Source organism: Dipodomys ordii, unplaced genomic scaffold, assembly GCF_000151885.1.
Source record: "Dipodomys ordii isolate 6190 unplaced genomic scaffold, Dord_2.0 Scaffold120, whole genome shotgun sequence".
Classification (NCBI taxonomy): Eukaryota; Metazoa; Chordata; class Mammalia; order Rodentia; family Heteromyidae; genus Dipodomys; species Dipodomys ordii.
This window is the reverse complement of record NW_012267336.1, coordinates 1445448-1457639: the sequence shown is the minus strand read 5'-3', so window position 1 is coordinate 1457639 and position 12192 is coordinate 1445448. Positions and strand designations below refer to the sequence as shown.

The window sequence follows — 12192 nt, the reverse complement described above, 5'->3', positions numbered from 1 at the left end:
TGGGGGGGGGGGGGAGAAAAGAAGGAGAGAAGGAAGGAAGGAAGGAAAAGTTAATTTCATTATGTAGTTCAGGCTGGCTTGAAATAAATGAGCCTTGTGCCTCATTTTTCTGAGTAGTAGGATTATAGGCATGTGTAACCCTACCTGGTTGATAGTGCCTTTTAAACAGATGTTTTTGGTAGAGTACCTCTGCATCTAACAAGGCCTTATCTGATGGCTGAAATATTCTGTCACTGCCACCAAGAGGCTAAACTTTGTTTGTTTTTACCAATTAGATTTATAATAATCTCTAAATAAAGCCAGTTTTCTCTTTTTCAGACTTTAGGAGGACAGCTATTGGGCAGAACAGTCTGGCTTCTTTAGCAAAGCATTTGGAAAATATTACCTATTAAAATATTTTATTACTTCCTGCTGGGCTGGTTTTAAGTGAAATATGGAAGAGAGATTTATTTACAGTTCTTTCTGTGTGCCTTTCTCTCCCTTTTCTCTAATGAAGCTCAAAGCATCAGACAATTTATCAGAGATAATTATACAACAGATGGAGCATTTCTGATATATAATAGTCTCAAAGTGGAAGATTCTTTCCCATAATGAAAAATGCTCAAACTTTAAATGTCTCCTTTGATTTTAATTTAAAGGTTTTTTTTTTCCTACTGCATTTATTTATTAATCCTGAAGCTGCTTCTGTAAAGCATATGTGGCTTTTATTAGGGCCCTGTTCCAAAAAGATTGATACTTTGTAGTACAGTTTGGTAATATACTGTTCTGTTCTGCATCAAATTGAGTGGCTGTTGTATACCAGGAATCAGTATATGGGACCATTAAGTTAATCCTTATCAAAATGCAGAGAGTATCTTTAAACAGCTGACAGTATTTTCTTATAGAAGTTATTTCTGTTTTATTACATTATCTGGGTGTAGGACATTGTCCAGACACATAAGACCTTTAACTTGGTCAAAGTAAGAGCCAAATAAAGCAAAACCAAAAGTTACTCCTTTGCTGACATTTCTCCCTTTTAAGTTTGCAAGTAAAGCATGACTCCAGTCTGGTTTGTTTTAATTACAAGTTTTAAGTTTATATAATACCTCATACCTTTTAACATTTTTAACACTCCTACTCTTTTGCTACCAAGTTCCCACTTCCCAGAAATAACCATGTTTGTTTTGTTTATATTTTCTTTTTTACATCGTTGTATATTTGTTTATATATTTCATATATACAGACAGACATGTAAGGTTTTGTTTATATAAGTGAGAATATACTACTCATTTTGCTTTATAACTTGCTTCTTACTACATTTTAGAAAGCTTTCTACGTTAGTGATAAAGATCTGTCTAATGGCCTTTTAAACTGCTGCATCATGTGATTGCTATAATAATTCACCTTTTCCTCTGGAGTCTTTTCTGGAATTGTACTATTGCAAACTATTGTCGAGTTAACTTTCTGTACATAGCTAATATAAAAAATAATTCATTGCCATTTTCCATGAAAAATACCTGGAAGAGGAATGTGTGCATTTAAATTTTTATATATATGCTCCAAATCGACTTGGCATCCCTTTCTATCCTAAATAAAGTATATGTATCGTCACCAGCATTAGCTAATCCTTCCCTACCTCCCTAACCCTGCAGCTTGGGCCAAGAATAGCTCATTTTCCTAGCATCTTCTGATTGTGAAATTAGCGCCATTTCATGTATAGTAGGTTAATTCTTCAAGTGATTTGCGTATTTGTTTATTTGCATATTTATTTGTTTCTTACAGATTTGTAGGAACTCTTGTATATTCTAGATTATAACTCTTTATTACATACAGTGCCAGTATATTTTTTTCTAGTGTGTTACTTTGCTTTCAGTTCTGTATGTGTGTCGAAATTTGTGTATTGTGTGGTAATAGTTCATCTAAGATTTTTGGAATAATGGGAGTTAGTGTCTGTCTGTCTTTTCACTCTTTCCAAGTGAGAAGATTAGCAAAGTTATAATACTCATTTTTCAGGATCCCGTAGTCTGAAATTTTGAGTTTAAGTTTTCATAAAAATTTCCTCAGATACCTGTAAGAGATAGTTATTGATATTCAGACTAGGTTTTGAACAACATTGTCATGCCCTCTCTCTTTGCAAATACAGATTGTAAAAAGTTCTTATTAAATTAAACTGCTCTGTGAAAGTAAAGGTCATGGAAAACAACCACACTTCACCCAGTTTTAGCCTTCTGTAGTTGTCATATTGCTTTCATTTTGCACAGGAACAGATTGTGTAATGGATGACACTACTTATTTTAAACTAAATTTAAGCTTATTTATGACACAATGTTTGACTGAAGGATCATATTATAATAGAGGCATCCATTTGAATGTGGTAGTCATTTTATCCTTACATGAATATATTTTGTGTTTGAAGTTGTATGAAAAGTCAGAGGTGCCAGTACCAAAAATTGACTATGCAACTACATTTTATATTCATTTCCTCTGTTATTTCATCACAGAGATGCATTTACTTTTTAATCTGCAACAAACACAATTCTTTAGATTTAGCAAAAACAATGGGATGTCACTTTGGTGAAGAATTTTTAAAATTCTAAAATACTCATATAACCCCTTTATTACATAATTCAGAGTATGTGACATTTTCAACCACCAATTGCAAAGAGTGATCTTATTAATTAGTAAGATCTGACAGTATTCACTACTGTTGACAAAACAAAAATTGGACCTTGGTACCTTTCATTTAATGTCGTGTGCATACTGGCAGTAGAGGTACAGCTGCAGGTGGAAGGGAATGGTTGAGCAAAGAAGCAGAAAAGGGCTCTCTATCAGATAGTACTCATAATCCTGAATTAATATGTTTTTTTTCTAAAGAAGAAGAAAGAACATGTATAGATCACTTTGCTTTAAGAAAAAAAATTAGCATCACTTTGTTAAACCAAGGGGGTTCGTTTTAACATGTCCACTTACACATGCAGAGTCTTGATCAGCATCATCCCCTCCACCATTTTTCTTCTCTCCTCTCCCAGCTCAAAATGGTTTCATTGTTCTGTTTCATACATGTACATAGGTACTTGACACTTCTCCCTTTTTCATGTTCTCTTCCCTTTGTGAGGAAGGCTACAAGCCTTCTTTTAGTTCCCAGTGCAAACCAGAATTTATGAGAATGTTCTTGTTACCTTAACTATGCTTTTAAAAAAATCTTTCCAGATGCCAAGTGGTGTCTTCATTAATGTTATGAGAGTCATACTTGTGTTGATGGTAAAATGCAAATGTTGAAATCTGAGTTGAGCCTTGGGTAAGTCTGTAAATAGTCAAAACTGAAGCTGAAATTAGAGAGGTGACAGCCCCTGATTTCATATCCATATTAAACATGTTTTGTCACGAGGAAAACAAAACAGTGTCTAAAATTAGAACTGATGTTATTAGCCAGGTGACATTTTAACCTCCTCAAAAAGGGGCTCTACGTTTGATCCCAAGATGTCGATATGTGGAATTTTACTGTTAATCGTTGTGCATTGTCACTTTGGCACATCTGAAAGACTGATGGTAAACAAATTGGTTTGTACAGAATCCAGAGTTCTATAACATACATTTCCTTTATAAACATGAAAAGTAAAATGTCCTGGTTCAAAAATATGACTGTAGAGTTTATTTTACTATCACCTGCCTTTAGATACTTTTTAATATTCTTTTAAAATAGGAAAATCTTTTGCTGTTGTTTACACAGAGTACATTAGTTTCTGTAAGATTAGAATAAGTCAATTGGCATGTAAAGGTATAAGGAAATTGGGAAATACATTAACCTTTAGGTTAATGTGCCAGTGGTTCTCAGTGTGGTCTGAGCGCCTTAACATCCCCCTCGGGATCCATGGAATCTTCTCCTCTTCCAGTGATTAATCTGTCTAACATGGATTTCCTTCACTATTCTTCATATAAACACTCGCAACAGATGGATTGCATATGCAGATGCAAAATTCAAATATCTTTAAGCAGGTCAGTCTGGGGCCTTTAAAGTATGTTTCATGAAAGAATATATTTTTATGCTGAAATGTGATTACAAATTTTTTTAACACCTTCAAGGAAATTTAATTCATTTTAGATACAAAAAGTAGCTTTCAACTGGATGGAAACATTTTTTTGAATAGTCAAATACTGTTTGTGTTTAAGATTGAAATCCAATCCAAGCCAGGATTGGCTGTCAGATTTAAGGCAGCCGTCATCTGTATCTTTATACATATAGCTGCCATTATGTGAAAGGATTTTTAAATGTTATTTCTCATTTTTAACTGATACAAGCCATTAAGAATTTTTGTCATTTAAAATTTTGGATTGGTAAACTAAGAATTTTTGTTATTTAAAATTTCAGATTGGTAAATACTAACAAATATAACCAACATAAACAAGTGTGTGTGTTTTACTGTACTCACTTTTAAATGTATAAAGATTAACTTAAAAAAAAAAGCCTACAGCACCTGGTATTCCCAAGTGGTCTCTCCTATCCAAGTGCTAACCAGGCCTGAGATCAGACAAGATTGGTCATTCTCAGGGTGGTATGGCCATAGACTGTATAAAGATTGTTCTAAGACTAACAAAACAAAACAAAAATAACTGTGAATCTCTTAGCCAGGTCAGCATGTGCATATGAAAATTACTTATTTTTATTTCATTTCCCTTGTGAACAAACTTGGTATAATCAGTATTCAGTTTTGCCTAGATCATTTTAATTCAATGGTGAAAAACATTTTTTGAACACTTGATATATTAGATTACTAAGGAAAGACTGCCACCACCCTGGAGGTTCCTTCCATTAATGCTATTGTTGGGCAGAGAGAGCCTCCCTTCCTCTAGTTCTGGTCTGCATAGGGATGTCATGTCTCCTCTTTGATGAATCCAGAGTATTGGACACATGGGAAGTCCTCTTGACTTAGATTTGCTGGGCGCATGGGAGAGTTTTTATGAATATTGAGCAGATAGGCTGGTGATTACACATGTACCCATACACTCCATAGTATTAAAGGGATCCTGAACACTGTAATTAATAGGGAGTCTGAAGTTTCATTGAGAAGCTCTTTATGAGCAAAACAGCTAGTCTACCAATAGCAATTTCTGACCCACTTTGAAAATCCCATCCTTATAAACTCCTAATTTAGATCTAAATGGTATGAGAGATCATGCAATAAGTTAGGATTATAACTTCTAATTGGGAGATGGAACACTTAAGTTCTGTAACAAGCCTTATAAATGGTTTAATTTGCAAGCTGCAATTGGAGAAATGGGAGGGCTATTATCTGTGCTGATTTCCTATAAACTTAGATTTCCCACACATATCTTTATGTAGCCTTGTTTTTAATCAATGGAGCTTTTCAAACTCAATTATGTAGACAGATGAGGTTTATCCTTTCTAATTAAAACAATTCATGAGATGCAGGTTTAGGGGTGAGGTTTAGGGTTTCTTTTCTGAAGAGATGGCTTCTTGTACATTCTGTGTTCCTCACATTTATTTATTGCTGTCAACTTTGTCCTATTTTAAATTTCCACTCATGTTTCAGACTTTTAGAGAAGAGCTGTTTTACTCAAGAAATGCAGATTATTTGAATATTTTTACATGACAATTTTATATTCTTAACTTGGCCACTTTAGGAGACAGTAGAGTTTATATCTATTGTATAAAATTCCCCCCCCCCCTTTTCTATTTTGAGAGCCTATTCCACAGACTCAATATGTAGAAGAGAGAATTGCAACTCTTAAATCAGTCTGAAGTCACCTTTAGGACTGTGAACCTGGAAAAGTGAAATGCTACAGAGGTAAACAGTATATGGATTATAGATAGAGTGAAATCAACAAGCTGGTTAAAAAGGATGATACATTTTTAATTAGCCCACAGTGCTTTTCCTTGGAAATTAATTAGACACTGTTATGTAAATGTCATGTTAATTAAGCAAGAAAATGGAAGCGTTATAAATCTGCTAAAGGAATGGCTATTTTTGTGTATTAATGTTTCACAGTTACCTCAGATGGGCTGAGGGTAGAATATTTGATTATTGAGCTTCTGTCAGTTTTTAGCTGACTGAGTCTTTGATAGTCCATTTTTCCTAATTGATGTGTTTCAGCACATGGTTTAACTATGGTCAATGAAGGATAGTGGAACCAGGAGCCAGAAATAACCAATCATCAAAGCTGTTTCAATACAAACCTTTCAGAGTAGATTATTGATCTAAATTTCAAGGTAAAGGAGAAATATAGTTTTTCTGTATTTACTCAGCCTTGGACTTTGAGAGCCTAAGAGTATTGGTTGCATAAGTGCAGCTATCCTCCAAACTAGTATTCTCTAATTACTCTGAGTCATATTCTTATGGTGAGCCTGTGGGATTGACTGCTACAGGGTGTTTGAACTCAGGGTTTCTTTTGTGTTGTTGTTGTTTTTGTTTTGGACTTGCTCAGTAACACTTTAGGAGGCTGAAGATTTTAAGAATTCTGCCACTTCACTTTGAAATAGTATTAATATTTTAAAAAGAATTGTATTGTAGGTTACAGTGAATATGCAAATTTGACCCATGTCTTCAGCTTTATAGGGTTGAAATCAGTACATTTTCCCAAGGAATATCTTCTGTAGAAGTTTCTGGTTGTTGGAGTACAGGTGAAGAATAACACTTAACGATTTTCATGTAAAATTGTAAATGTGATTTATAATGCCTCTTTACGTGTATGTATGACACTTTTAATACAATAATAGACACAGCCTTAGAAGAAAACACAGAATACTCAGGCTGTCTGGTTATAGAACTTTAGGTTGTCCACAGGCATTGTTGCTTTGCAGGTTCCAAACTAAATTGTTGAAACTGATCATTTTAGAAAAATACCTTACGAATATAGTATCAAATGCAAATGTTAGTGTGTTATTAAATATCTTCAGATGATGAGAAGACTTAAAAGAATATGCATGATGACCAAAAGTAGATTGTTTTTCAGGGTTTCAGTTTGTACCCAGGTGGGCTCAAACTAAAAAAACCACCTACCTCAGCTTCCCTAGTGCTAGGACTTACAGGCATGCACCCAGATGCCTGACCTACATTTAGTAATCTTGATAACTACTTCAGAATTTCAAGAGTCTGTCTTACGCAGAATGTCATGATTTTTAACATTTAGAAGCCCAAAACAAGCCAGGTCCTACTGGCTCACATCTATAATCTAAACACTGAAATACTAAAATGAAGATTACAGTTGTAGACCAGGCTGGACTGAGTCATCCATTTCACAACGAAGGTGGACAGTGGCATGAACTTGCCATTTTTATGACATGAAGCCTCAAATAGGTAGATGGTGGCTAAAACACTCACCCTTGCAGGAAGCAAAACTTTTACCTCAAAAGTAACGAGCACAATAAAGGAGGTTAACTGCATTGGTAGAGCATGTGCCTAGCAAGTATGAGGTACTGAGTAGTGTTTTGATGGTACCATCAAAAACTTACATTTTAAAATACAGTTCTGCTAGTAGAGGCTGGAAGATATAACCGTGACTCTGTTTTGTGGCAACTATGCCCAAACTATATTTCATGCCATGAACGTGGTGAATGCCAAAAAAAAAAAAAGCTACTTGTGAATAAAAACATTCTGAGGATTATATAAGCAAAACTCTTTCCTAGAGCAGTGATAAACTCTGTGTTTGACCCCAGTGAGCTTTCCCTCTATTTTTAACAGCATCCTCAAAACTAGTAAGTGGGATTCATTCTGGTCTCTCCTAGAATCTAGGTTTTGGGACTTGTAAGTCTGAGCCTCAAAGTAAGTGCCTTTGAGATCACAGATTGGACCTCTTTGGATGACAAAGATATGTATTTTAAATTGCTTCATTCTTAAAAATACATTTATTCTTCCAACTTCAGTCCCACTATACGTGTTCTCTGTCATCCCTCCTTCCCAACCCAAAACCTTGAAAAATCTTACTTTTTGCTCTTTATTATTAGCTCTCTTCCACTCTTTGCTTGGTCAAAAATGGGAGAAGAGTTTGCAGAGACTTTGTAATTCTCTGCATTATAAAGTCCACAAAGGAAAAGCCAAGTCTTGATTTTTCAATGGAATAGATACCCTCACTTTGACCTTTACCATCTGCTGTAAACACTACTTTGTTTACTATAACCACCCAGGCCTGTGTCCCAATTTCTTTTGGTTGACAGAAGCCAAAAACAATTTCCCCTTAGTTGCCTATAATTTCCTGCATTCATTTTGGCAGAATTGATTTGAAATTAATTATGTAAGGCTAGATGATGTCATCTCCAGTGGTTCTTTTATTCTAGAGCATGGGAGTCTGGGTGATAATACAATTAGTGTAGTGTATGTGTGTACTCATATGCTTCTGCTCCAGATTTTAGTGTTTCCTAGAGTCTGCCAGACCAAACTTAATTCCAGGATCTCTGTTACAATATTGCCCAATTATCAAAGCTTGTATATATTATCACTGCCAGTTATTCTTGCTGTCCATTTGTCTGGGCTCAACTGTAAGTTCTGTTTGTATTTTAATGTGGTGAATACATTGGATGGAGTTGTTAGTTTAACAAGGTCTCGGGAGAACACTTTCATAATGATACATGTTGAGATATGCATGGTAGCTATAAAGTTATTTTGTGTTTGCTAAAACCTACAGAAATTCATCAATTAGAAAATTTTGAAGGATAAACTCTCAACCTTCAGATAAATTAAACATTCTCTTAGTTGATAATTACCTAGAACATTAATAAACAATATTACTTTATAAGTTCCAGCCAAATTTCTGTAGGGGTTTGATTTGATGATTTTCTCCCTTCTTATAATTACTAGATGAATTCTTTTATGTCTTAAAAAATATTCTGGGGTAACAATGCTTGATAGGAAATGGACTCATTACCTTGCTCATATAACTGTAACCCCTCTGTACAGTATCTTTACAATAAAGATATATTTAAAGTATTCTGGTAGTTATGCTCTCATTGAATTTTGTGCTCTCTATAGCTTACTGTGTTTGTGATATCCTAGTGATACTGGCTAGATTCTAAACTAGGGCTTAAAATGATCAACTGGGCATCGGTGGCTCACATTGAGAATCCTAGCTACTCAGGACGCTAAGTCTTGGAGGATTGTATTTTGAAGCTAACTCAGGAGAAAAAGTCTATTAAGATTCTTGTCTTCAAAATAACAACAGCAAAAGCTCAACTGGTGATATGGCTCAAGTGGTAGAGTGCCAGCCATGAGCAAGATACCTCAGCAAATGTGAGGGCTTGAGTTCAAGCCCCAGTAGCATCAAAAGAAACTCTTAAAAAAATAGAAAACATTATAAAATATAGGAACTGAACTGTTAGTATTACAGTGTGTTCAGCTTGTTTAAAAATGCACATTAACCCAGGCTTCAGTGGTCATGCCTATATTATTAACCAGAAGGCTGAGGTTTGAGGATCACTGTTCAGAGCTAGCCCAGGCAGGAAAGTCCATGAGTTTTAATCTCCAATTAACCACCACAAAACTGGAAGTGGCTCTGTGGCTCAAGTGATAGAGCACTAGCATTGAGCAAAAAAGCTAAGGGACAGTGCTTAGGCTCTCCTCCCCTACAAAAAAAGTACATTAATTTCCTCCATGCCCTTCTTAACCTATTGCATCAAAATGTTCAGATTCAGGACTTAGAAGTTTACATTTTAAAAATAATCTCATTTTTCTAGAAAGTTTTCTAGTATTTTAACCTGATGGTCATTATGTTATACACACACACACACACACTAAAATCTCTAAGAATGTGCATTTAAGATGTGTGCAGTTTTTCCTAGTATAGATTGAGAATCCCATATCTAAAAATTATGTGTGTGTGTGTGTGTGTGTGTGTGTGAGTGTGTGTAAAACCGGGACTCAAGCTTGCTGTCACTTGTTCATTGGCTGGTGGTCTACCACCTAACTCCTTCCTCTAACCCAAAATTAAACATTTTTTGAGCCCCAACACAATGCCACAAAGCAATATTCCCTATCTATAATCATGTGATGTCATATTCAAATCACAGGCACACTAAGAATGCTACATAAAATTACCTTTAAGCTATGTGTATAAGGAATATGTAAAATGTAGATGAATTTCTTAATTAGTTTTAGGATTTACCTTATTATGTACATGAAAATATTTCCCAGAAAAATCCCTCAGAAATCCAAACAGTGCTAGTTATACATATTTTGGATTAAGGATAATCAACTTGTATTTGTTTTTATGTCTCTTTGTTATACTCTCATGAAGAAGTTGCTTGAAGTTTTGCTTTATTCCACCTATTAAATCATACTTTTTGTTACTAAATAATGCTGTTAAACACTGCCTATATAGCCACAGCCAAAGGACAAATAACAGTGAGTCTTGATTCTTGGGAGCACAAAGAGTAGTGGAAGAGAAAGTGATGATATAAGCCTTTTATTGATCCATGAACCCCCAACCTACTGGCAATTATGTACTATTCCTATTAATTTTGTTAAAGAAACTAAAATGAAGATCACTTAACCCAGGAATACTGAATATTCGGCAAGTAGAAGTAGTTAGAGGACTTAAAACTTTATCCCCTGTAAAAATACGTAGTGTCTCAAGAACAAGAACGCTTCATTTAAAAACAAAAACCTTGCAGTGGAAGTAAAGCTCCAGAATTTTATGGAGCTATACAAGCCTGTGCCTAGAGTATTCTTACATGTATTAGGCTTTTATGTGGCAGGTTGTCTCATTGTATTGCCTCTTTTCATGTCACAGTTGTTCATTTGAGCCTCTGAATTTTAGTGTATTAAGCTTTTCCTGGTGAACTCAACATTTGTAAAGGGCAAAAAAAATTCAACTTTGGTCTTTTTAAACTTTACAATTTATTCTTGCCTCATTTTCAAATTCTTCCATTTCCAGATAGGGTTAACCAATGACAGATGTTCTTCTTGATTCTGTAGAAATTCTTTTTTTCTTTTCTTTTTTTGTAAATACTACTGAGGATTGAATTCAAGGCCGTGAGCTTACTAGACAGGTGCTGGACCACTTGAACCACACCCCTATCCCCTGCATATAAGCATGAGTTCCATATTCTTTGGTACTCCTATTTTTTTTTTGTCTAGTCATTTATTCCTGTCATGTATTATCTTTTTACATAAGTACATACATCTTGCCTCTCAAATAAGATTACAAGCTCCCTGTGGATCTTTTCTAATATATTTTAGAATTAACAGTGCACTTGCTCAATTTTCCTCTTAAAAATCCCCCCCCCCTTTTTTTTGTCGGTCGTGGGCTTGAACTCTGGGCTTGGGCACTGTCCCTGTACTTCCCCTCTTTTTTTCTATACCTACTAAGTGTTGTTACCCTATGGCCTTGATAGAAGAGAAGTTGGGATTAATGGAAAATTTCTTATAGGGGGATCTCCCAAATCCCTGAACCCATGATCACTAGAACGGGTCCCAGATCTCTTTCATCTTTCCTTCCTTCCTTTCAGTTACACAAAGCCTCATCATAGATTATATGCAGCTACTGCAGTTAATTGCAGTCATCTAGGGAGCCCTTTCAGAATAGATGTGTAACTTTTGCTGTGTATTCTGTTCCTTTTTGATCACTATCACTGCCCTTGCCAGGTAGGTCAAGACCTACTTGGCCTTCATATTTTGTACAGTAACTTCATATTTCAGAAGGCAGGACATGGTGAGTGGTATGTGTTTATGGGGGGAAAGATTAAGGTATGTATCATGATCAACTTCAGTATGTGCTGGTGGTTCTGAGCCTATAGAAATTAATTGCTTTTGTAGCCTTTTCCTGTGGACTAGATAAATCTCTCGCATATTCTTCAGTTATGCCTGTACTACAAATCTCTAGACCCACCACAATTCCATGAAGTCCCTCTCCATGTCATACTTCTTAGGATGAGACTAGAGACTCTTCTTTAGTCAGCACTGCTTTTCTTACATATTAAAACGATTCTTATTTCTTATGACAAGCACTTTGTTGTTTCCTAAGGAGTTTTCCCTTTTAAGGCTAGTTTTATAATAAATGTAATGACCCCTCAGATCAAAAGGGAATGCTCTGTTTATCTCTGTTGGTGAACTTATCTCCCCACATTTATGGGGAATTTCTTTTCATCTAGATCTGAACTCTAATGAAAGCTTTATCTTTCATTTTCTCTTATTGTTTGTGATGCTGGGAATGATCTAGTACATGCTAGGCCTGTCTTATACCAATGAGCTACATTCCTGTTCT

At 35.2% G+C, this 12192-nt stretch overlaps 1 protein-coding gene across 1 annotated transcript in view; it reads left to right on the top strand.

The window, feature by feature from the left end:
- Positions 1–12192, top strand: part of Zfand3 (zinc finger, AN1-type domain 3) — a 157102-nt gene that overhangs the window by 95062 nt on the left and 49848 nt on the right. The window lies entirely within an intron of this gene.